This window comes from Hyperolius riggenbachi, chromosome 3 (genome assembly GCF_040937935.1).
Source record: "Hyperolius riggenbachi isolate aHypRig1 chromosome 3, aHypRig1.pri, whole genome shotgun sequence".
NCBI classification, from domain to species: Eukaryota; Metazoa; Chordata; class Amphibia; order Anura; family Hyperoliidae; genus Hyperolius; species Hyperolius riggenbachi.
The window spans coordinates 265,967,422-265,990,110 of record NC_090648.1 but is presented as its reverse complement, the minus strand read 5'-3'; the positions used below and the strand labels follow the sequence as shown (position 1 = coordinate 265,990,110).

Genomic DNA, 22,689 nt, shown 5'->3' with positions numbered 1-22,689 from the left:
TATACAAGTGCAAAACATTGGCTCCTAGGGGATTAAACAATGATTTCAATTTAGGTGTGTTTCTTTAAGTAAGTACGCTTTCCCACAGTACCTTGCAAAAATCCGTAGGGGGGAAAAAAACGTAGAGAATTAGTCACATATCATTGTTGGCAAATATGGAGGATTGTTTGGGAATAAGAGAATGGGCAGTCTGAAATCCGTAATCTTGGTCCCTCCTCTCTCTGGTAAAATTGAATCTGCTATGCATGATAGGAATATAGAGAAGTAGTATAATATGACTCCAGCCAGTTATTTGTACTAAGGCAGGTAAATGTTTGAATTCCAGGAACAGAAATAGAATTTAGAAGTGCAATAACATAAAAAACCACAAGATGGAGATGTAGAGCACTGAAAGAAAATCTTTGATGGAAAACAAACTAAAATAAGAACTGCCAGTATATAAATGACCACAAGAGGGAGTGCAAACGTACTACAACGGTCTTGAGAAAGTCAGAAGGATCTGATGAAACGCGTAGACCTTTCTGTTTCAGCCAGGCCACCGTATCTGAGCAGAGGAACAGCCCACCCCGGATGAGTCACACACTGGAGCACGCTGAAACAGGCCACGAACAAGGGGAAGATTGCCACACTGCCTAGGGCAGAGCGGGGACGCCCGCATGCCTTGCACAAGCTAAAACAGAGGCATTGGGACTTTACAGGCATACCCCGGCAAGCGACTGAAAACAATGCCAGTACAAGTGTGACCACAGCAGTGGGCTGCATGAAGTTGCGGTGAGCCAGGAATCAAGAGCACTTTACAAACGGTGATGGAAGCCAGCAGCATAATCAGGAAGGCACAGCCCGGGGTAGTGTGAGTAACCAGCATGCTTTATTTCAAGGACTTTAAACCTTGTATACTGCAGTATATATCATGCGCATGAGTGATCAATTACAAGAGGATCCCACATATGGACTCTATAACCCAGCATTAATGCTTTTTCGTTAAGTCATCTCTGAACTATGCTAACTGGTGAATCCATTGATAATAAGGGAGTGGTGCAATAGCTTAGGGGAAAGGGGTTGATTTATTGTATTGCATGGAAAATTGGTTTTATAACAATACAGCAGTCATTATCAATTTCACCCAGACTCCAGGCGTCATATTTTATTTAAAATGGAATATTGTGTACAGCACAAAAAGTAGCTATATTAATGTATACACTATACACATACAGAGATAGGAGGAGTGGAGTGAGACTGAGAATAGCCTGAGATGGAGCAGTTTATCTGTATTGCAGTCCCACATTACACAGAGACTAGTTGCTGGTAATGGGACTGCTGTCCCTGCCAGTCTCTTACACAAGTCAGCAAGCAGCCCTCCTGGAGTCTAGGGACTGTCAAAACTTTTCAACCTGTTTAAGACCTTATCTGCACTTGCAGTCATTATAACAATGGGGAGAGACCAGACAGATTTTTTCCCACTGACCCTCCAGACGAGTTCTACATCATGCTGTGTATATTTACCAGCTTGCCTGCCCTCTAATTGCACTTTTATCAGCTAGCCTAGTGTTTTACATTGCCTTACATCAACAAACCTGAATACAGCAGACACAGGACCAACCCTAACTCATTGAATGAAAGGCGGCCTGGGGGGAAGTCAATGCCTGGCTGCTACACAGTCTCTACATCCACGCAGTTACCAGTAGCAGAGAGAGAGGGACTGAATTCTCAGGAGTCGGACTAAGGAGCTGATGATGCTGTACTCCTCGGATCCCTGACTAGGATGAGTGCCTTCTCTCACTGACTCATTCATTACTGTGGTTCTTTGAATCATTGAGCTGAAGTCCAGTCAGCCCCGCTGCTGCTGCTGCTGTGTAAACTGACACCTGAGTCAGCTGAGAGGCATTTCTTCTCTCACTACTCAGTGCAGAAGCGCCCTTGCCTCTTCCTGTCGCCCTAGGCAAAAATTTATAGCTGCCTAATGGCTCGGACGCCTCTGCTTGGCCTGTATGACTATTCTCCTGTGTGCTAATTCTGCTTATACCTGTCTGTATATATTGGGCTTGATTCACAAAGCGGTGCTAACCTAGTTAGCACACCGAAAGACTTTTGGGCGTGATAAGCATTGCACTAAGTAGGTTAGCACCGCTTTGAGGGAAAAACTTGCACGCAAAGTTTTGCGCATGCAAAGTCCGGTGCGTGCGAAACATCGCATAGGATTTAATGGCGTTACGCACGTAAACTTTGCGCGCATAAAAGTCTACGCACGTAAAAGTTTACGCGCAAAACTTTGCGCACGAGTTTATTTTATCATGCCTAAACAATTAGCACGGCTTTGTGAATCAAGCCCATTGCATTATCATTGCCGCTGCATAATTGCCAGTGTACATATATCGTGTGATCCGTGTTCCTGTGTGCTGTTGCTGTGTATATATTGTGTGAACAGTGTCTTGCATATTTGTTGTAAATATTAGTTAGTTAGTCAGGGTGATATCGGTGCACCGTTGTCATTGTATGATTGCATGCATATTGCTTGTGTGCGTATATATGTTAACTTGCACTTTTGTAAATAAACACATTTATTCACATTTAAATCCAATTTGTGCAGACCTCAGTATTTCTTCACAAGTGATCTCTTATTCCTGTTTTGTCTTGATAAGGATCAGCATGCACAGATCCTTACAAGGTGGCAGTACAGAGCTGCCGTCTTTGGAAGGGAATCCTGGGGACCCATATTTGGAAATCATTTGCAGCAATGTATCTGGTTCCCACCGGGAGCCCCAGTCCATGATTTTTTGTAGGTTGCTTGATCTGGCGAAGACTGGTGATCAGAGGAGGCTTTTAGACTCCGCAGCCAAGGTAATCCCACATGTTCCTTTGGCAGTTGGTCTAAAACAACCCAAACTCTTTGGCTGTGCCAAAGTTACAGTGATCTTCTGTTGATATGGACTGGCTGGTAGGACACAGATTCTAGGTTAGCATGGTCCATAGTAAAGGCACCTGCAATGTGTAACATCTAGAAAGATAAATAATTTTAATAATTATCTTATGAAGCATCAGCTTGAAATAGTATAGTACAGAGTATGCATATAAATTCAGTGAGCCACAAGAGACATGTCACGCCTCCAGCAGTGTTTACCCAGAGAGCCTAATTAAATATCCATAATGATGAAAACTAGTGCTCAATTTTAGAACTGGCAAACCTCAAAGAAACAAATAAATATAAAGTATGAAATGCATGTAACATTTATTAAAAGTGTGCCAGTCATCCCCAGGTCACTAACTTAGATTACCGTAATTCCTTTTCTTGTATAATTTAAAAGAGAATTCGCCTTTTGTTATTGTAAGCCTGTCTTCCTTCTTGCTTGTTGAAGCCCACACTCACATGTGTATAGTGGTTTCCTGGCTTTTTCTCCTTCATGCACACACTTGATGATGTCCTTATGAGCATTGCGTGGTCACTTTCAAGCTGGGAGTGGAATCATTTGCGTAAGGGAGGAAGGCAAGGAGCATAATCCCTTGAGGTTAGGGCAAGCATGGAACATCAGCTCAGCTGCTTCCTTGTCATTGACACTCACAGCCAGAAAGATCCAGGGGCAAAAGCCATAGAGAAAAATTACTTTTACTAGGTAAGTACTGGGTTTTCCTTAAGTTTTATGCTTTTTTTTACCTCTAAATATCCTCTTTACTTTCTGACAAACAGGAATATTGTACTACTCACCTTAGTCTCTACCATTTTTTTGTGCATTTTCAATGCTTCAGCTCCTCATTGCCCCAGTAGGACCACCTTAAATAAATGCAAGGCGTTAAAGCACCTCACCTCAATATTCTTCAACACTAGACATAACCAGCATTAATTGGGTGGGCCCATAGGCTCCCATACATTTGCACCAGGAAAGGAAGATTACTGACTAAAGTGAGTAATGTAATTTTTATGGCCCCCCTGGAGCATCTATGGCAGCATACTAATGGCCAAAACCTACACAGACTAAGGGAGAGATGCTCAATGGAATTCTATGTAGAATATGGAGAGCCGAAGTACAGATACAATAATAAGTCTACATTGGAAAGCTGACCATGGGGACCCGGTTTTAGACTATGGAGCCCAGCAAAGTTGAGAGGCAAGGAGTGGCCTACACTCCAGATGGGCCCATTTTGGTCGTCGGACTAATGCAGCTATGAAGCACGGAGAAGGGAGCTTTTTTATGTTTACCTGTTCTGGGAGCCTGTATCACCTTCTCCTCTTGATTCACCCGCAGCTTTGCACTCCCGGCATCCTCTTCTGAGTTCCAATCACATGATATGACATGTGAACGTAACCCAGGGGATGGTGTCAGCATTGCAGTGCCATCCGGTGGTGGAAGAGGGATGATGGAATAAACTCTTCCATCACCCTCCTTCCACCACCGGCCTAGGCTGCAACTTCATCCCAAGCAGTAGCTGCTACCCCTTTTCCCATGAGAAATCTTTACCTTTTAGATCATCAAGGCATACTGTATGGCTCATATTGTGTGATGATAATATTCTATGATGACAATAACCCTCTGGGTCCTGACACTTTCCTGTCTGTAAACCTTGTTGCATTGTGGGAAATGACAGCTGTTTCCAACTGCCAAGCAACCAGTATCTCCCTCTGTGCAGTTTGTGCGGTCTGTTTTTTTTCATGTCTCCCAGTAGTAAAGATGATTATGTGCAGGCTGATTGAGGATAAAACAATATGAACAAATTGCATAGCAAATATCAATCATTTCTTGATCTCTCTTTTTTGCAACTTCTCACTTTGCAATGTATCGATTTACTTTTTTTCACCTTTTCACTTAAGTACTTCTGCTTACTTTTTCACTGAAGTGGTCCTTTCATTCTAACCAACGCCATTATCACTAAAATCTAAATCCCAATACCTTATGCTACTCTCCCGCCAATATTATCTTTTTAAGGGGCCCATACAACGGTCGATTTCAGCCATCGATCGATTTTGATCAATTTCGATCGATTTGATCTATCTGACAGGATGGAAAATCTAGGTCGATCTGCTGCTGGCAGCAGATTGATGGCCCATAGAGTTGCATTGGATCTAATGGTGCAATTATGCATTTAGATCGATTTTCAATAGATTGCTAATAGATTTCATTCTGAAATCTATTGGAAATCTGTTCCTAGTGTGTGGCACACATCAGATAGATTCCTGTCAGATTCGACTTGACAGGCATCTGACAGAAATCTATCTTATGGTCGAATCTGCTGCAAATCTATAAGTGTATGGCCACCTTTACAGATGCCTAACCTTACCCTTTACATGCACACAATACAATAGAAGGTAATGCTTACACACCAAGCAGCAGCTGCTATTTAAATGGTCTGTAGGGTAAATTCAGTCAGCAAATTTAAAGGCACAGTAAGGCCTCGTTCACATTGTCACAGGCAGATGGGCGCGCAATCGGAACACAACATGTACGATCGCACTGCCATCTGCGCTTCCATGCGTTGCGTGGCTGATCCCATTCACTGTAGTAAATGGGTCAGCTGCGCGTTTTGCTAAAAAATGCGTGCAGCATGCATGCGCTCACCGTACTGGTACAGAACGCATGCAGTGTGAACATAAGACAGTGCAGTCTATGCACTTCTGATGTTCGTGTGTGTCTGCCTCCTGCACGTGTTGCTGAAATACGGACGACAACGCATGCAATGTGAACTAGGCCTAAATGTAGAGATCTGCAGTACTGAATCTAGCACAGGCTGAACCAATTATACTATCTCCTCTTTACTACAAGGTGACCTTCAGTTTGACATAGTAATGTGGCAGCATCCTACAGGTAATGTAGCTCATAGGTCACATAGTGGTGGTACAACAGGAGGAAATGGTAGCACTTTCAAATATACGCTGCACCAGAATTGACTAGCTGCATAGATGTGCAGAGCCCAAACACGGGCAGATTACACAACTTGCATTCAAAGCAGATGCAGCAAGGGAGGATGTTGGCTTAAAAAACAGCACGATGATGGTGTGCCCTCTCGGAAGAGACCGAACATTGACAATTAAACATAGTCAAAACCTGGGACTGGACTGCTAGCCCATAAATGGTCTACACATTTTTCTAAAGAACAGTAAGAAATAGGCAGTGCTTCTTTGCAGCCTGACTAGGAGCGCTGCCTATTTCTTTCTGTTCACATAATGGTGGTAGGTGGGGTCCTGGACGCTAGCCTGTCTAAAGTTTTAATTATGCCTATAGCCTTCTCCTCCTCTCAATTAATTATCAGTACAGTAACACTCTCACTTTCCAAAACCCAACTTAAAAAAATTATTTAATAACCAGGAAACAAAGTTGATTACTTAGCTATCAATTTTCCTTGTAGTTACCCCCATGTGACCAGGTAAGAAGAGAGTGAGGGGAGGCAAGAACAAGCTGCCATTTGCCAACACTGTCAATCAAAACATAGAAAGAGCTATGGCTATGCACAGTGGCGGGAGGTGGTTTGGCAAGTAGTGGAGTCACATGGTTCTGGCAAACTGCCCATGCATCTTCCATGGAGTGTGTGCATTTGCTGCTGAGAAGGAAGAGCAGTTGTCATATGTTTCCTGGTAATTAAGATATGTACAAAGTTTCTAGTAAAGAGAGAGTGTTATGCTAGGTACACACGATGCAATTTTCTGACAGATTTACTGTCAGATCGATTATTTCAAACATGTCTGATCTGATTTCCCATCCTTTTTCCATTCACTTCAATGGAAAATCGATCGGAAATCAGATCAGACATGTTGGAAATAATCGATCTGACTGTAAATTTGTCAGAAAATTGCACCAAGTGTACCTAGCATAATTGATAGTCTACTGGGAGGGGAAGGCTGCAGAAGGTAGGGAAGTGGTATTTATTGCTGAATCTAGAAATACAAAAATTCAAGGCAACAGAAATGGGAATAGCAACATCTAATACACTACTATGTTATTATCAAAGTAATCCAGTCAGCAAACATAGAGACACAATGACAATGAGAAGGCACAAACAAATGAATAATGTTGTAATAATGTGTCTGGAAAAGCAGGAAGAACATGTAGTTAATTAGGCAGTGGTATTTGCAGTGGTAGCACATGGATGCATTTCACAGTCAACAAAAAGGCTGATGTCCCAGAAGCTTAGGCTGTTATGCTCAGTGTTTGTAATGCAGATCCAGTTTAAATCCTACAGAGTCTGAATAGTGGTAATTAAAAAATGGCTAATTAAATATTAAATACATTTGTGGATCTCCTCTTACATCCTACTGTAAAGCGGTTGCTAAAATAAATATTTAATCTTTTTTTTCAAAATATTTGGACAAGAAAAGATAAAAGTCAAGGAAAAATGTATCTAAGTCTGTATATACCAGCTTTCTAATAATAGTACACATTCAAAGAGTAATTCTGCTAGGATTATAATTTTCACTGCTAATAAGGGTTGCACTTTTGACTTAGTCTCCTCTATGGCCCAGTGCACACCAAAACTGCTAGCAGATCGTCAAAACGCTAGCGGTTTTGGGAGCAGAGAGACGATATTTGCCGGGTGCACACCGAGCGGATTTTGTATGTGATCCGCCGGCCGCATCCGCGTGGCTAATGTATCTCTATGGGCTGGTGCACATCGGCGGTTTGAGGTTTTAAGCAAACCGCAAACGTGCAGCAAGAGGCACGTTTGCGGCTTGCTAAAAGCCTCAAACCGCCGGTGTGCACCAGCCCTTAGAGATACATTAGCCACGTGGATTTTCAAGCGGATGCGGTCGGCGGATCCGCCCAGTGTGCACTGGGCCTAAGTCACATTTTTAATTTCCCTTGGTGATTATAATTTACAAACATTAACCCTACCTCACCTTGCAGTAAACTCTCTGTACACTTCACTAGGAAGATCCTTTGCAGTTTAAATCTCAACTCTCTATGACTGTACAGTTTTCTAATAACAAACTTAAAATGAAGCTAAAACAGAAACATTTTTGGGGAAAAATAAAGATTATATAAAAGGGGAGAAAAGGGAAAAGAAAAAAAAAGGGAAGAAAAAAAAAAAACTAAGCTAAAACAAACCCCCCCCCAAACCCCCCCCTGCAGCCGCCCTGTGCCTGCACCATCATTGTACGATGGTCCAGTCCCCCACAGCACCTTTTCTTTCAGCCTAGAGACTTAGCGGTTTGACGGACACTGCGCCATGCGCATCCTCGATTGTGCTCCCATCACTGGGAGCGTTCTGTGCATGTGCAGCAGTGGTGCTCAGCAGAGCTCGAATATTCGAGTAGCTCGAATATTCGAGCTCTTTTTCAGCTATTCGAGCTTGGTATTCGAGCTCCGAATAGCTGCAGCTATTCGAATGGGCTATTCGAGTAAACGCGAATAGCCCATTCACTTTTCGAGCTATTCGAGCAAACGGCGCTATTCGAGCTCGAATACCGAGCTCGAATAGCGTCATAGCCCAGATTGATGTCCTTAGAGCCAATCAGAGGGCTCCCAGGCCCTCTGACGGCAGCCAATCACAGAGGGGGACCCTGGCCAGCCCCTACCCTATAAATAGCGGCCGCCATGTTCCGTTTCTCCGTCCTTGCCTGAGACTTGCATAGAGAGAGAGTTGCTCCTTTGTGCTTTGGCTTAGCAAGAGCTCTATTGTGGTCATTTACCTAGCGTTTTTGCTCACATACACCTCCTATACACACCTATATTGTTGTTAGTTAGATAGACATTGTATTTTAGTTAGTAGCTTTTGTGTTACATAGAGACAGGCCAGCTGCTGCAGGCTTACAGCTTTAGGCCTCAGGGCCTGCCTGTGTGGGCAGCTGTCCTCCTGTCCTCTGTTAGTTTATTTCTCATTAGTATTAGACTGTATTAGACAGTATTAGATAGTATTAGACAGTATTTCTGCTGTCCTTTACTACTTAGTGATTGTATTTTGTATTGTAGTTATATACTGTAACTGTACTAGGACACTCACTGTCACTGTTCATAGGCTACTAGCTCCTGCGTGTGCTTGCACTCACTGTCTGTGTACACACACTCTATTTCCTTCAGAATAGTTATATACTGTAACTGTACTAGGACACTCACTGTCACTGTTCATAGGCTACTAGCTCCTGCGTGTGCTTGCACTCACTGTCTGTGTACACACACTCTATTTCCTTCTGAATAGTTATATACTGTAACTGTACTAGGACACTCACTGACTGTCACTGTTCATAGGCTACTAGCTCCTGCGTGTGCGTGCACTCACTGTCTGTGTACTGTACACACACTCTATTTCCTTCTGAATAGTTATATACTGTAACTGTACTAGGACACTCACTGACTGTCACTGTTCATAGGCTAGCTCCTGCGTGTGCGTGCACTCACTCACTGTCTGTGTACTGTACACACACTCTATTTCCTTCTGAATAGTTATATACTGTAACTGTACTAGGACACTCACTGACTGTCACTGTTCATAGGCTAGCTCCTGCGTGTGCGTGCACTCACTCACTGTCTGTGTACTGTACACACACTCTATTTCCTTCTGAATAGTTATATACTGTAACTGTACTAGGACACTCACTGACTGTCACTGTTCATAGGCTAGCTCCTGCGTGTGCGTGCACTCACTGTCTGTGTACTGTACACACACTCTATTTCCTTCTGAATAGTTATATACTGTAACTGTACTAGGACACTCACTGACTGTCACTGTTCATAGGCTAGCTCCTGTGTGTGCGTGCACTCACTCACTGTCTGTGTACTGTACACACACTCTATTTCCTTCTGAATAGTTATATACTGTAACTGTACTAGGACACTCACTGACTGTCACTGTTCATAGGCTAGCTCCTGCGTGTGCATGCACTCACTGTCTGTGTACTGTACACACACTCTATTTCCTTCTGAATAGTTATATACTGTAACTGTACTAGGACACTCACTGTCACTGTTCATAGGCTACTAGCTCCTGCGTGTGTGTGTGCACTCACTGTCTGTGTACTGTACACACACTCTATTTCCTTCTGATTACTGATTGATTATTGTAAATTCTACTTCCTGACAGTTACTACTTACTTACTGTAGTAGGGACACTCACTCAGTCACTGTTCATAGGCTAGCTCCTGCACGTGTGTGCGCGTGCGTGCACTCACTGTCTGTAGTGTACACACACTCTATTTCCTTGTGATTACTACTGATTATTGTAACTTCTAGTTGTACTTCCTGACTGTTACTACTTACTTACTGTACTAGGGACACTCACTCACTCTCTGTTCATAGGCCAGCTCCTGCGCGTGTTTGCGCGTGCGTGCACTCACTGTCTGTAATGTACACACACTCTATTTCCTTGTGATTACTACTGATTATTGTAACTGCTAGTTGTACTTCCTGACTGTTACTACTTACTTACTGTACTAGGGAGTCGGGACACTCACTCAGTCACCTCACCCACCAACCCACTCCATTAAAGTACCCCACTTTTCACCCGCCCTTTTCAAAAACTTTTGTGTTTACGCCCAAAACATCGAAGATGTCTGGAAGTGGCAGCCAGCGCGGTTTGGGCAAGGGGAAGGGCAGCAAGGGAATCGGGAGGAGAGGGAGCAGCATTGTGGCAAGCCGCGGGCGCGGCCGCGCCACCATGCACAGTTCCGCAGCAGCAGCAGCGTCAGTGGCTAACATTCCTCCCATAGCCACTGGCCGTGGACGCCTTGGGCGCCGCCCAGCAGGAGCATCTGCAACTCACGCTGCAGAGACACAGCAGCAGCAGCAGCGTGTAGCACCTGCTCCGATTTTCCTCCAGCCGGGTCGGAAACGTCCCATTGAGGAAAAGGATGCAGACACTGTGGTGCAACTGATGACGGAGGATGAGCAGCCCGCCATCAGCTCTGCATCCGAGGCCTCCACCCTCACCACCACCACCCCTGTTCGCAGCAGCCGCCCAGCAGGGCCTGGGGAGGAGGCCAGTTCACCGTCAGTCGCCGACCTGTCACTCAGCACTCTTTTGACCCCAGGCATGATGCGTCAATTGTCTGCTGTTGTTGGCGATTTGGAGGAGGAGATGCTGATGGGCACTTTGGGGGATGAGGGATTGGACAGCAAGACTGTGGCGACAGTCAAGCAGCCCATCCATGCATCAGGAGAGGAGTTTGGGGGGTCATCATCCCAGCAGGACATGTTTCAGGAGGGGGAGGCTGATGATGACACGGTGACAGAGACTGGGTGCCACCACCTCCAGGGGATGTCGTCCTCAGCAGCTCTGAGGAGGAGGAGGAGGATGCGCTTGTGGGCCTTGCAAGGAGGCGCATCATTGCAAGCATTGGCAGCAGTAGGCAGGTCCCACAGCCTGCTGGTGTCTCAGGCTCAGCAGCAGCAGCAGCAGCAGCATCTGCCAGTACCACCACCAGCCGCACCCAAGCCCCCCCCCCCCCCAACCACCACAGGGAGACAGGCAGCAGCGGTTCCATGCCGTAGGGGGTCGTTTTTGTCACCAATCTGGCGTTTTTTCACCATGCCCACAGTGTACAGCAAGTACGCCACTTGCAACCACTGTCAGCGGAAGTTGAGCAGAGGTGCAGACCCCTTAAAGTTCAGCACCAGCTCGCTCATCAACCACCTTGCTGCGAAACATTTCCACCAGCATGAGGAGTTCCAGAGGCTGAAGGCATCTGGTGCTGGCAGTGGCACCACACCCATCACTGCACAGCCTTCAGCAGCAGCAGCAGCAGCAACAGCAGCCACCCGCCCTCCTGCTCCTCCAGCAGCACCAGCAGGAGTGCGGAAACGCACTGCTCCTCCCCCCTCTGCAACTCCTGCCGCCGACACTGAGGCCTGTTCTGGCAGCCAGTCCTCAGTGGCCTCCTCTGCTGTGTCTGCTGATTCCCGTGCCAGCAAAAGGCCACGCCAGAGCCTTTTGAGCGAGTCCTTCCAGGGGGTGGTTAGGGCTCTGCCTCCCAGCAGCCGTCGCGTGCGGCAGCTGAACGGCTTGCTGGCACGGGCCATGTGCTCCCAACTCCTGCCGTACACGCTTGTGCAGGAGGGGAGCGACATGCGTGCGCTGCTTGCTTGTGCAGCCCCAGACTGGCAGCTCCCCAGCAGACACTTCTTCGCCCGCAAGGCCATTCCTGCACTGCACCGCTTTGTGATGGCCAATGTGGAGCGAGGGCTGGAGCACGCGGTTGGTGAAAGGGTCCACGTCACCATGGACTCCTGGAGCAGCTGCTTCAGGACAGGCCGCTACCTGTCTTTCACTGTCCACTGGGTCAGCTTGGTGGAAGGGGGTGAGGATGGGAGAGCAGCAGCGGGCACAGCAGCAGCAACACAGTGGGTGGTGCCCCCCCCCCGCAGGGTCAGGGGAACTGCAGCAGGTTCCTCCGATCCTCTGCCATCCTCCGGCACACCTGGCCAAACCCCCCGCCTCAGCAGCAGCGTGAAGGCCCGCCACTGCCAAGCGCTGCTGCACTTGGTCAGCCTTGGGAAGACCAAGCTGACGGCAACCCATGTGTTGGCCAAACTCCAGGAGCAGGAGAGGATTTGGCTGACCCCCAGAGGCCTCAGAGTCGGAGAGGTGGTGGCCGACAATGGGGCCAATCTGGTTGCCGCAATAGACAGGGGAAACCTGACCCACATCCCCTGTCTTGCCCACGTGCTGAACCTGGTGGTGCAAAAGTTCTTGCGCACCTACCAGGGGATGGGCGAACTGCTGGAAACGGCAAGGAACGTTGTGCGTCACTTCCGGCGCTCGGCTGCAGCCTGTGCGAGCCTGGAAGACGTGCAAAAGGAGCTGGAGCTGCCACGCCATCGGCTGATCCTTGACGTTCCGACTCGCTGGAACTCCACCCTGGCGATGTTGGAGCGTCTGGTTGAACAGAAGCACGCTGTCAACCAGTACCTTGCCCTGGCCACTGTTTCCGCCGCTCAGAGAAGGGACAAGACCAGCAACATCCCGTCCATCGTCCCCGATGATGACTAGAGGCACATGCAGCAGGTGTGCTTAGTGCTGGCTCCCTTTCTGCAGGCCACTAACATGGTGAGCAGGGACCATGCTATGGTCTGCGAGTGGGTGCCCCTGGTTTGTCTGCTGAACAGGGCCCTCGATGCTTTGCTGGAACAGGGAGCGGCAGCCTTGGACCAGCAGGAGCGGCAAGCAGCTGCACAGTCCACCTCTGAGGGGGAGGAGGAGGAGGAGGACTTGGTGGAGGTCCCTGACCTTGCTGCTGATGAGGGGGATCAGCACAGCGCAGCTGAGTTGGTGCGGGGGTGGAGAGAGGATGAGGCGGCAGAGGAGGAGGATGAGGAGGACAGCACTGCCGTCGATGTGCCAGCACACGTGGCCCACCTCTTCCCAATGGCAGCGCACATGCTGGCATGCCTGCGCAAGGACCCCAGGGTAATCCAGATGAAGCAGAGGGAGGACATCTGGATCAGCATGATGTTGGACCCACGCCTCAAGGGGAAGTTGAGCCAGTTCCTGCCGCCTGCAGGAGGAGACCCAGCGCAACAAATAAGGAGCTTACAGCAGGCCCTTGTTGAGCGCTTGGAGGAAGCCTTCCCCCAGCCTTCCACCCCCACTGTCCAGCAGCCAGCACAGAGGCAGCAGCAGGTGCCTGCATCCAGCAGCAAGCGCCCCACAGACCTGCTGTCTCTCAGCCACGAGCTCTACAGGACTGTAGAGGCTCCGGCAGCAGTGACTAGAGAGGAGGTGCATGATGCAGCAGCATCCTCCTCCGGTCACAGCCAGCGCCTGACCCGCATGGTGGCTGACTACATGGGGTCCTACAGCGGGCTTGACAGCGATGCCCCTGTTGATCCCATGGAGTATTGGGTCAAGCGCCTGGAGATCTGGAGCGAGCTGGCGCAGTACGCCCTGGAAGTGCTGTCCTGCCCCCCTTCCAGCGTGCTGTCCGAGCGCTGCTTCAGTGCAGCTGGTGGCGTGGTCACCGAGAAACGCTCACGTCTGTCTCACAAGTCTGACAGACTGACGTTTCTCAAGATGAACCAGGCGTGGGTGGAAGGCGAGTTCCTGGCCCCTGTTGTCGGCGAGAGGGGGACATGAACTGGCTAAGAACCATCGTTAATGTGCCTTACCACCCTTTACCACCTCCTGGCTCCTGCTCACTAAGCCAGCCTGGTTCAGTTTGACTATTACGTCGCCTGCAGCCACACATTTTACACCTACAGTGGGCTGCTGTGTACTGCCCTTCTGCTGTCTGTCTGTGTTTCCCACTGCCAGGGTACACAGAATTACATTCTGCTGCCACTCTGCCACCAGTTATTACGTCAAACAATAGCTATATATCTGTGTAATTGGTTGTACAAACAAAACCAAAAAACCATTAAAAAAAAAAAAAAAAGGTTTAATTTTTCTGAGGTGCCCGGGTTGAAAACTGTGTTGTCCCAGTTGTGTATTGGACATGATGTGGGCTGCACGACCGCTGTCTGGGACCTCCTGTTGTGTTTATTTACAGCCCTGGTATCACCGCTAGGTACCAGGGCTATTATGTCACGCTGCCTGCCTGCTGCCACACTCACACTACTCCTCCATTCCTCCTGCTGCTGCTGTCTGTCTGTGTTTCCCACTGCCAGGGTACACAGAATTACCTTCTGCTGCCACACTGCCACCAGCTATTACGTCAAACAATAGCTATATATCTGTGTAATTGGTTGTACAAACAAAACCAAAAAACCATTAAAAAAAAAAGGTTTAATTTTTCTGAGGTGCCCGGGTTGAAAACTGTTGTCCCAGTTGTGTATTGGACACGATGTGGGCTGCACGACCGCTGTCTGGGACCTCCTGTTGTGTTTATTTACAGCCCTGTTATCACCGCTAGGTACCAGGGCTATTATGTCACGCTGCCTGCCTGCTGCCACACTCACACTACTCCTCCATTCCTCCTGCTGCTGCTGTCTGTCTGTGTTTCCCACTGCCAGGGTACACAGAATTACCTTCTGCTGCCACACTGCCACCAGCTATTACGTCAAACAATAGCTATATATCTGTGTAATTGGTTGTACAAACAAAACCAAAAAAACCATTAAAAAAAAAGGTTTAATTTTTTCTGAGGTGCCCGGGTTGAAAACTGTGTTGTCCCAGTTGTGTATTGGACACGATGTGGGCTGCACGACCGCTGTCTGGGACCTCCTGTTGTGTTTATTTACAGCCCTGGTATCACCGCTAGGTACCAGGGCTATTATGTCACGCTGCCTGCCTGCTGCCACACTCACACTACTCCTCCATTCCTCCTGCTGCTGCTGTCTGTCTGTGTTTCCCACTGCCAGGGTACACAGAATTACCTTCTGCTGCCACACTGCCACCAGCTATTACGTCAAACAATAGCTGCTCACATTACTCCTCCATTCCTCCTGCTACTGCTGCTGTCGGTCTGTGTTTCCCACTGCTAGGGTACACAGAATTACATTCTGCTGCCACTCTGCCACCAGCTTTTACGTCAAACAATAGCTATATATCTGTGTAATTGGTTGTACAAACAAAACCAAAAAACCATTAAAAAAAAAAAAGGTTTAATTTTTCTGAGGTGCCCGGGTTGAAAACTGTGTTGTCCCAGTTGTGTATTGGACACGATGTGGGCTGCACGACCGCTGTCTGGGACCTCCTGCCTGCTGTGTTTATTTACAGCCCTGGTATCACCGCTAGGTACCAGGGCTATTATGTCACGCTGCCTGCCTCATTGACTGCCTGCTGCCACACACTCATCCTCCTCCTCCTGCTGCTGAATTTACCTCCTGCTGTCTGTGTGTTTCCACTGCCAGGGAGCACATACAATGGCGCTTCCAACATGCGTGCGCCACCAGCTATTTGTTACGCTCAAAAATAGCTGCATTTCTTTAAAAAAAAAATTGAAAAGAGAAATAAGTGAAGAAGAAGACGATATAGAAGAAGATGAAGAAGAAGAAGATGAAGAAGAAGAAGATGAAGAAGAAGAAGAAGAAGAAGGAGAAGGAGAAGAAGATGAAGAAGAAGAAGATGAAAAAGAAGAAAAAGAAGAAGAAGGAGAAGAAGAAGGAGAAGAAGAAGAAGAAGAAGAAGAAGAAGAAGAAGATGATGAAGAAGATGAAGAAGATGAAGAAGATGAAGAAGAAGATGAAGAAGAAGATGAAGAAGATGAAGAAGAAGAAGAAGATGAAGAAGAAGAAGATGAAGAAGAAGAAGATGAAGAAGAAGAAGATGAAGAAGAAGATGAAGAAGAAGATGAAGAAGAAGAAGATGAAGAAGATGAAGAAGAAGAAGAAGATGAAGAAGAAGAAGATGATGAAGAAGAAGAAGATGATGATGAAGAAGATGAAGAAGAAGATGATGAAGAAGAAGAAGAAGAAGGAGACAATATAGAAGGAGAAGAAGATATAGAAGAAGAAGATATAGAAGAAGAAGATATAGAAGAAGAAGAAGATAGAAGATAAAGAAGAAGAAGAAGAAGAAGTATATACAGTACTGAACAAAATTCTGGACACAACTTCTCTTTTCACCTTTTTTTTTAAAGGAACATCCCCACATAATCACTTGCTGTTGTTACTTGGAAAAAAAGATGTTTCTTGCATCATTCACCCTCAAAACAAGTGTTGGAAGCTATTTAAGGCCAATTCGAATAGTCAGCTCGAATAATGAGCTCGAATACCGACTCGAATAGTGAGCTCGAAGTCCAAGGTCGAATCGAATAGTAAAAATTATTCGACTCGAATATTCGACTGACCTCGAATAATTTACTATTCGAATTCGACCAAACTCGAATTTTAAAAAGGGGTATTTGAGCATCACTAATGTGCAGTGGATCTTCCCATACTGTGCATGTGCAGAGCGCTCCTATCCCAGCTCCTATCCCAGCGCGATCAGGAGGCACGCAGACCAGGGCCATGCATCCAGATTAAAAGGGGGCACTGCAGGTGACAACAACATTGTGAAGTGATGACGGGGGCACAGGACGGCTGCATAGAACTGGTAGAAGCCCTAGGTAATTCAAACTTTGTTTTGTTTTAGGTTTCCTTTAAAAGCTTGAACATAATGTGGACAGCTAAATGCAGCTGTTCATAAGATCATGCCGATACCTAGGATGTACTAAAGCTCTCCTTAACTAAAAAAAAACCTATTAACCTCCTTGGCAGTAACCCCCAAGCTACAGTCGGGGCGGAAAATTGCATCTCAAAGCGGCAACCCCAAACTACACTTGGGGTAGCCACCGGAGGTTCTATGCAGAGCAATGCACGCAGCAGGCTTTCAACTCACCTCCCAGGGGTTCTCGATGTCAGCCACCATTCTTCTTCCACTCCTCCCAAGCTCTGCTTCCCCCTGGTGTGATCGCCGTCTGTTGTCATCACGACAGCCGGCAATCTCACTATAGGGTTATAGCGCCCTCCCGGAGGATGGAGGGAAAACTGCAGAGCTGGAGCCCAGCGAGGTGAGTAAGTGCTGGGGCTGCTGCAGACTCTCTCGTGGTATGATTTTTTTCATCATAAAAGCACATGAAAAAATTGTACCGCTTTTAGACCCTAAAATCATAAGGAATCATACCGCCAGGGAGGTTAAGTGGCAAAAGTTTGCAACCCTTGCCTGCATTCTATAAACTCATGGGCCCGAAGGTAATTCATTTTTTCTCCTGAGTTTTCTCCTAGGAGATATTTTTTCATCTTCGATTTAAATAATTTTTTAGCACTCTGCAATGGAAAAAGTACCAAAAAGTAGGCAAAAAAGGACTGGCATAATTATTTTGAAGCATTTGTTTGCTTGCTGGGGGTTTAAAAAGCATTTTATTTACAAAGTGTGAAAATATCACCTAGGAGAAAACTCAGGTGAAAAAGTAAATTGCATATGGGCCATAGTGTGGTTGCTGTGAGTTTAGTAAATGAATAGCTGTGTAATTGATGTTGCATCACCTACAGTGATTATGCTTTATATTTAGACCTTTGCCTGGAGCTGGATTTTAATGTAAATATACTGTATTTAAACCAACTAGTAGAAGCAAACAATTACCCATCCTAGCCTTTGCTAATTACAGTACATGGCACATTCTAGATTTAAGGATCAATTCTAATCAAACCATAGAAACCCAGATTGATTTATGTGGCTGTACTGATATACGCTTGCATTAAAAAACATTCTTGAGAACACAAGGTCCTTTGTCAGATACATTTTAAAGTGTATTTGATCATTACATCTATCAAAGACAGAATTTGAAAGAGCAGCCATGTACATTGGCATGCAAGGTAGCATCCTGGGATGCATTTTAAATAGCTTTTTCTGCCTTGATGCTGGTCCCTGCCCATATGATTTGTCATTGGGTAGGTAGTTGTGTGTGTGTGTGTGTGTGTGTGTGTATACATACATGCTTTCAACATAGGTCATTTTAGGCTAGATTCTAACATCCACACACAGCACAGGTTAATTGTATCATGCACGCTACGCACGGTACTGTCAGACTCAGCTTAGCGTTTGCACTTACTTATGTGCGATGCTTCTAACTGCCACATGATGTGTTCGTAGGATGCCCCCGATACTCCACTAGCGTGCCCGGTACTACGTTAAATGACGTAATAGCAGCAGTGCTAGTGGAGTACTCTGGTAAAAAAAACTTCAGAAAATGCAATAGAAAAAGTGAATTGCATATGGGCCACAGGGTTAAAGCAGCTGTGAAAGGCATTCCTCTTTAAATTAGCTGTGTTGTTTTTTTACCTGCCCATGGTGTTAGAGCAGAATACATATCTTTCATTCATCATGCTCATATAAACCTATGCAAAAAAGAGCTCTGTCTCAGGATGCCATAGATTACCATGTAAGAAGATAAAAATAAAAAAGATGTATCATCATTTAAAATATTTTTCTCCGTTATGTTTCTTTTTCTTTATAGTATAACCGGTAACCACATAGTATGTGTAATAATATATCTAGGCATTACTACCTTGATAATAAAGACATAGCCTGCATGACCCCATTAATAATAAATAGAGAGTCTCATACAAGGAAGTGTGTCTCTTTGCACCTGCAGCTGTTACCATGGTAGCATGAGCAAAATCCCACTTTTTAAGCCACTGGATTTCATATGCACATTCATATACTGCCTAGGACATAAGGGATTATGACTAAGCTTTAAGTGTACTTCCGCTTTCTTTGTATCATATGTATTCTTAATATCTATGAGAGATCCAATGTAATACTAGAAGAAGCAATTTATATGATATATGAGTTAACATGCTGAATTTCAAATGAATAGAAATGTTACTAAGAAAATAAATCAAGTAAGATATGTAAAACAATGCATAGTAGACAAGTCCATTAGACCCATACAAAATTCTCTACCTACCATACAGTATACAGTATTTCATCTGACTGCAGTGGTCTTCCTAAATCCCAGTGTGAAAAGTTCTTCTGGTCTGAAATACTTAATATATTGCCTATAAAGACACAGTGCTTTAGTAAAAGCATCAAACAATTTATGTTGGTGTCAATATTCGTATTTCTGTTCCCCATTTAAAGTATTGAGTTGAAGCGATGCTGAACAGCGCTTCAACTATCTTAAAATACTTGCATTACCGGTATTTTATAGTAAAAGCATCTCCAATATGTACATTCTTCTTTTTAACTTTTGTTTTAAATAAATTAAATAACTATATTACCTTATTTTAAAACATTTAACTACTGTAAAATAGAACTACTGGCTAATTCACAATGGGCTCATTACCAAAAAAAAAAAAATCATCACCATCATCATTTTGAAGTATTTGCATGTGTTTTTGATGCATTTTCTAGTGTGGTTTTTGTAATTGTATTTGTGTATTTCTACTTAAAAAGGAGTACAGAGGTATGTCTGAAGTACACAACATGTGCAAACAAATTAGTAGAAATGCTAATATGTGTTCCCCATCTGAAACCGCATGCACCTGGTGTTTACAAGCCATAAGGCTATGTACGCACTAGATTACTGTTGCATGGATCGGGGCACAATCCCATGATGACAGTATGGGACTCAATGCTGTACAGATGCATCACTAGCCTGCAGGCTAAAAACACCTGTTGCGATTGGGACGGAGAGATAATGAGGTGTGCACAACCGAGCAGCTTCCGGTGGGCAAGGTAATTGGGTAGAACAATGCACTCGGGGCATGCCGGATCAGTAAGCAACTTTGGGAGGCTGATGTACACATGCTAGATTCTCAGCTGAGGCAATCTTTATCGGACGCAGTCATTAATGGTACAATTTTTCAGCGCATGCTCTGTCCACTCGCGCTCCTTGTAATCTTATGCTCCCATCCAGCTGTGCACAGCAGCCAAGGCCAGGAGCATTCTGGCCATGTACCGTATACTTGAAATTGCCATTGGAACATGATTTTGAGATAATTGACCTTTTTTTATATAATGCATGTGTCTGCACTTATTTGAACTCCGCCAGTACTGGTCCTGCTTTCAGAGGCTCTGCACCTGTCAACTACATTCAAGTTCAAAATATGTGGGCTCTGCCAATCCAGATTCTGTTTCGGCTGACTGTTAATAGCCACCTTTGTCAGTGTCTATCCCATTACTTAATCGCCAGCTGTAAAATACCTAAATATTTTTTTTTTTACAAATAAGTTTTATTGAATTTTGCGTAGAGGCCCCAACCATATAATTAAAAGTCAAACATAGGGTCAAGGTTGCTTCTGAGGTCTGATTCAGAGTCAGTGATCAGTAAGACATTTTATCTGTGGGGTCCACACCCTGTTGAACATAGTAGGACAGTTTCTTTGCATATATGCAAGTTATCTATAGGGAGAAGTTAACCAACGTGACCCAACCTCCTATTGTTGGTGATTGTTGCTGGATACAATGCAGGATGATCAGTTTCCTTTAAAACATAACATATTTCACAATATCACCTTTGTCCTGGAAGGTGTCGGTTCTGTCAGATTTCTACTACCTACTGTAAGTGACAGCAACATAGAAGAAAGGTAGTTTATGAATCATTTTACTCTGTAAGAAACATACTTCTTATTTATGTGTTTACATGTACTTAAAATGTTACAATTTTTTGCAATAGTGGTCCTGTAAGGAAATCAATTTACAGTCGGGAGCCAAATGCTGTAACCACTTAATACCACTTTGGAAATAAGGGATATTGGGATTTCCCCAGATTGGTGTGAGAGGGGAATAATGGTCTTCCTTAAAGAGACCCTGTAACAAAAAAAAGTTCCCCTGGGGGGTACTCACCTTGGGAGGGGGAAGCTTCAGGGTCCCAATGAGGCTTCCCCCTCTCCTGTAGCTGCAGGCAGTCCAGCGCTGGCTCCCCCGAAATGTCCCGGAATCCTCCCTCGACAAGCCTGACAAGTGCTGATAAGCGCCGATTTATTTACCTTTCCTGGCTCCAACGGAGGCGCTGTTGTGTCTTTCTGCACGGAGATAGGCGAAAATAGCCGATTTCAGTTGTGTCCGCTCTACTGCGCAGGCGATTTGCGCCTGAGCAGTAGAGCAGCCCGACAGCGATCGGCTATTTCCACCTACTGCGCCTGCGCTGGAGCTAGGAAGGTAAATATTTACATCCCCGCTTTACGGGGAGCTTGATCTCTGCCGCTGTGGGACCGAGGAGGACGGGGGAAGCCTCAATAGGATCCGGAGGCTTCCCCCACCCCAGGTGAGTACCCCCCAGGGGAGGTTTTTATCAGTACAGGTTTTCTTTAATAAACTATTTCCTTGCTATCTCCTATACTTTAATAGTCATCTTCATGGTAGCTGGCAAATTATGATACCTCTGTATACCCCTAAATGGCAGCAACATCAATCCTTCATCAGAACTCACAACCGCCGCCTCAAGAGTTGACACTGTGTTTCTCTCATCTTGCACAAACCACCAGTGCACTGTCACTAATACCAACACCCCGAAGTAAAATTTAAGATTTGGTTGGGTGAAGCCTCCAGAATTAGCATGGAGTTGTAAGGTGGCACGGGAAGGCAAGACAAACAATAAGCCCCATGGAAATGTGTAATAATTTGATCTATCTGACTAAAGATCCTTTTGGGGATCCATATGGGGGACTGCCTGAAGATAAAGTTTTTTAGGCAGGTGTAACATTTTTATGAGATTGGATAAGCCTAGGACCATGAGAGGGAGAGTGGACCACACCTGGCAGTGTCTAGTCAGGGAAACAGTTATGGGCTGTATACACTCACCTAAAGGATTATTAGGAACACCTGTTCAATTTCTCCTTAATGCCATTATCTAATCAACCAATCACACGCCAGTTGCTTCAATGCATTTAGGGGTGTGGTCCTGGTCAAGAAAATCTCCTGAAGTCCAAACTGAATGCCAGAATGGGAAAGAAAGGCGATTTAACCAATTTTGAGCGTGGCATGGTTGTTGGTGCCAGATGGGCCGGTCTGAGTATTTCATAATCTGCTCAGTTACTGGGATTTTCACGCACAACCATTTCTAGGGTTTACAAAGGATGGTGTGAAAAGGGAAAAACATCCAGTATGCGGCAGTCCTGTGGGCGAAAATGCCTTGTTGATGCTAGAAGTCAGAGGAGAATGGGCCGACTAATTCAAACTGATAGAAGAGCAACATTGACTGAAATAACCACTCGTTACAACCGAGGTATGCAGCAAAGCATTTGTGAAGCCACAACATGCACAACCTTGAGACGGATGGGCTACAACAGCAGAAGACCTCACCAGGTACCATCTACCACTACAAATGGCAAAGAGGCTACAATTTGCACAAGCTCACCAAAAGTTGGAAAGACTGGAAAAATGTTGCCTGGTCTGATGAGTCCTGATAGAGTC

The 22,689-nt window shown here is 45.6% G+C and overlaps 1 long non-coding RNA gene across 1 annotated transcript; it reads right to left on the bottom strand.

The window, feature by feature from the left end:
* Positions 1-2,583: 2,583 nt before the first annotated feature.
* LOC137561395 (uncharacterized) lies at positions 2,584-18,916 on the bottom strand. The gene is made up of 3 exons (XR_011029997.1): positions 18,839-18,916; positions 3,701-3,766; positions 2,584-2,995 (listed from the first exon to the last, which is right to left on the bottom strand). It is a non-coding gene; the product is annotated as an uncharacterized lncRNA (long non-coding RNA).
* Between the last annotated feature and the right edge of the window lie 3,773 nt (positions 18,917-22,689).